The sequence below is a fragment of the Vulpes lagopus genome, chromosome 2 (genome assembly GCF_018345385.1).
Source record: "Vulpes lagopus strain Blue_001 chromosome 2, ASM1834538v1, whole genome shotgun sequence".
NCBI classification, from domain to species: domain Eukaryota; kingdom Metazoa; phylum Chordata; class Mammalia; order Carnivora; family Canidae; genus Vulpes; species Vulpes lagopus.
The window spans coordinates 102,855,714-102,860,200 of NC_054825.1; positions in this window are offsets into that span (position 1 = coordinate 102,855,714).

Sequence of the window (4,487 nt, forward strand, 5' to 3'; positions counted from 1 at the left end):
ATGAAAAATAGAAATGACTACTGATCAGTAAATCTCAAACTTATTTTTAATTATCAGAAAGCATGCAATGCAAAAGCAACTGCCTTGTTAGCTCTTAGTGAAATCCTTTTATAAGGCACGACTGAAATACATCAGAAAAAAATCTTTAATGTGAATTTCTTAGGCCCCCGTGTCTACTCAGCATTTCCCTTTATTCCGATTGTTCTGGGTCACCTGCTGCTTTACCAGTGAGTCCCTTCATGCCTTTGATCACTACACTGATGGGGCTTTTATAACACTTGATATTTATAATCAGAGAGCTGCATGCAGGTTATTGTTACACATTCAGAATGTGCTTTTCCTTTCAATGAGAATGAGAATTTTTCCCCTGGTAACAATAGGAGTGATGGAGGCATTCAATGGAAAAAGTGAGGCTCCAGTAAGGACCACCTGGAATTTAAGTATACGGGACAGGATCCTGCTTTGCCCGGAATGATGGACATTGGCTGGTATCTACTGAAGAGGAAAATGAAATGAGATCACATGAAATGAAGGCAAACTTTTATCTACTACAGAGAAAGAACCTCCTGGGAAAATATGGGCCTGCTAGGAAATAGTACTGGGTAGCAAAGGTGATTTATGCTTCCTGGAGTCAGTTCTGAGCTAATTCCCAGAACGGCATGAAGGGATGCCAATTTGAACAGAAGACAAACTGTGCTCCCTGTCCATTTGAAATCACATCACCTACAAGAGTAATACAAATGGTTTGGATTTTTTTTTATAGTCACTTACTTCTAAGGAGGTCCAAGGGCTTCCTACCCATGATCTCATTTACTAGCACACTGTGAACTTTATTCTCCCATGTGGGAGAGCAACGCAACTTCCCTGGGTAGAAGAGAGAGGAACTTCCTCTCTTCTCCTCTCTTCACTGAATGCTCTGTGCGAGCAAAGAAGAAAATACGTCGGCTGTGCTCAGATTGGTGCCCCCAAAGCAGCAGGGTCTTCTGAGCCAGGAGACCTAGATCTGGAGTTGTTCCGTTCATTCCACCTGGATGAACTTGGCCAAGTCATTTACCTCTCTGGACCTCAGTTTCTTTGTCTTTAAGTTTCTTTGTCTATAAAATAGGTGCAGTGACTCCTACCATGAGAGATAGGTCTGAGGAACAGAATGAATACAGTTAAAATGCATCACACATGGGCATGCAGTTGGTGTTCGATCAATGGTGTCATTTGTTATTATCTGTTTAGTTAACCCTGAAGCCAATATGAAGCCTGCTTTCCTCTCCCACCTCCATGCTGCATTTGCTTACTTTCAAGCTCACTCTGTGTTATGAATTCAGAAAAATGGCAGAGCAGAGGTATGAACAGACTTCAGAAATGTCCAGGCTAGGAGCTTTTCCCCACCCTATCATCAATGGGCACAGGAAGCAGGGTCCCTCCTCTCCACCCTTCTGCTCTTGCAGAGAGTGGGGAGAAAGGCTGCAGTCACCCACTGAAATCACTGAATCAGTAATCTCATACCCATAGCTGTCACGGAGGTATAGGTATTCCCTGAATCAAAAAGAGAAAGAGGGAAGGGAGAGAAAAAAGTCAGTTCTTAAAAACCCTATAATGCTAGGGATCTACAAAATTATTTATTTAAAAGTGGTGTCAACTTGCTACATAGATCTCAGACATACTGACTTCTTCAATGTCTCACTTCATGATGCCTCCAATGTGCAAGCCACTGTCCTAGACTGAACGAGCCAGGACCGCACCCTTGAGAACATAACAGTATGGTGGAAGAAATGATGCCTTTCCATCTATGTAAAATAGAGTGGGAAGCAGGCACAGAGCTCTATAAGAGTTCTAGCATTTTTTTTTCCTAGCCAACCTCTCTGCTTGCTCCAGAATTGAGCTGTAGGAGGTGAGTGAGAATCATGATACTGAGAGCCCTGTTTTGTCATTCAGCATTTCAAAATCATGTCCTAAGATGTTTCAAAGAAGAGTGGCTATGAGCTTTAGAAGAAATAAATCACACAGAAATCAGTATTGTTTTGTTTTGTTTCCCTGACTCCCTCTTGGCACTACAAATTAGTTCTCCCTCTATTTACTAAAGTGGTCCAAACTTTAAAGCACAACACAACTTCATTATCCCTTTCTAAAGTGGTTTCTATAGTTTAAGGAGTCTTGAATGAAAGTATATATCCAGATTTATATATTCTCGTGGAAAAATAGCTTTTATTTTCATCGTAAGTTTCATTGGGATGTTTCTTGGTATCAAGCATATTTATTTTCTGGAAAATAAAAATAAAAACCGAGTCATTTTTATGTGCTTTTGCTGCAGATTGAATACCAATGTTGCAAATCAATTTGTAAAGAACATTTTCCTAATAGACACAGCCCTATCTAGCAGTTGTGTGGGAACATCCCAAACCCTAGTAGAAAATTCCATAGTCAACAAAACATCCGGTGCCCCCATACCTTTCTCTGTTTGGATACCACTCTGCAGGATTTACACTGACACTTTTTAACAGACTGTATGAAAGAGATGTCTTGTCTGGTTTTGCTGGTTATCATTCTTTTTTTCGGAATGATTTCAGAAAAGACCATAAGCTTGTGACAGAGTGAATTTGTGATCTTATCCAATCATCTGGGCTGTTTGCAAAACTTCAGTAGGTGGCAGCGTTTTGTTGATAAATGTTTTGTTAGCCAAGTGATCTCATTTAGTGCAACTGTTGCAATATTAATAAACTGAACTTATGATCGTGTTTGCCAGGATTGAAAATATTGCCATTCTATATGGTGGATGCTCTTATCTGAATTGACAGCAGCATTCATTGTATTAGAGATGAGAGGGCACTCTGTGTGGTGGTACTTGTGCTATCATAAGGCGGAAAGGATGGAAGCAGAGGAGGGGGCTAGGAGGGGAGATCGCAGATGAAGAAAGAGAATTGAGGAAATAAGATAAGATGCCATGCCCACTGTCTGGCTGGTTCTAAGAAAACTCTGGGCTGACCCAAATACTCACCTCCTCCTGGTGTTCTATGTGGTCCATGATGAGCGTGACAGTGGTCCCTGAGGTCCTAAGGAAACTGGGTGTGGGTCATCGGCTAAGGAACAGCTCAGATCCTTTGCAGCAAACGTGCAAAGGCTCACAGGGCCTGAATCACTCTGACACCCATTTTAGGATGCCAAGTCAGAGTGCTCTAGAAGCTTCCTGGGGCTGGGACAGACAATGCCCCATTACCTCTCCAAATTAAACAACAACTTCTACCAATCCTATCACGATCAACAAGGAGAAGTCCCAGAGTGGCCTCTAGAAAGAGGAGGACAGCATCTCCTTTACCAAAAGTCTCAGCCTGTCCCTCACGGCTCTTCAGTCTGACCCCAGGCAATCCATCATCTTACGTTTCTTCACTCTTCTGTGTAAACCAACCTTCTTTTGCAGATTGTAAAGACCTGGCTGGTGAACAGAACCTTGGGGATACTTGACAAAGTGCCACTCTTTCTCAGGGGACCCAAGAATCTACCAATCTACCATCACACTAGAAACTTTCCAGAGTCACCCAGACCAGCGTTTCTGGATGCTTCCTTGTGGGAATCACACACATGGAGCCCAGAACACACCCTTTATTTTCCCATTTCTTTCACCGCTTGATGTGCCTCTTCTGTCCCCTTCATCTGTCAGAAAGACAGGTTTTATGAGTAGACTCAATTCTTTCCTCAGCAGTAAGGGCTTCTCTGATCACCCCAACTGGAACAGATATCTTTCTTTTATGAAAACCTACTGCGATTATTGCTATCTTTTCTTGAAATAGTAAGATGACTTGTCATTGCTACGAGTGGACGGCAAATTCTGAAAGGATAAGGACCATGTCTTGTATGTGCCTTGCAGACGCTCAGTTGAACTTAGAAAGGATGTGTTTGCATTGCTTTCCATTTACACCCTTATGTCACTTATTTTTGCCTTGTATTAAAATTATAAAAATATCATTTGTGAATACCTGCTTTCCTTTTCAGATTGTAGCCTCTTTGCTGACAAAAGTCTATCACAGTTACCTTTGAATATCCCTAACACTCAGCACAATGGCCTAAGGAATGTCTTTTAAATTAACTAGTGATTAATTGATGACTTTATAGTCAAATTAATAAACTAGGCAGTCTTATTGCTATCTCAGAAGAACTCCTTCAATTCTCTTTTTGGTGAAGTCACTTCTCCAAGATATCATGGTTCAATTCCTCATCAAGGAAATCCCCACAGGTATCATGTCAGCCTCTGTAGCCCAAGACCTGGGCCTCTGAACAGTTACTGTAAGGAACCTAAACAGATCAAAAGTGGTCTCTACATCTCCAAGATGGCATAAAGCCTTTCTGTCAACACCAGTTAGTAATCTTTGTTATTTCTATTTATGATTTCTTATCAAGGCAAAAAAGATGATCATTTACATGAAGATCATCTCTTCTTTCATTGCCAAGTCCTCCTATTAGAACCTATCAGGAATTTTGGAAGATGGTGGTTATAGAAT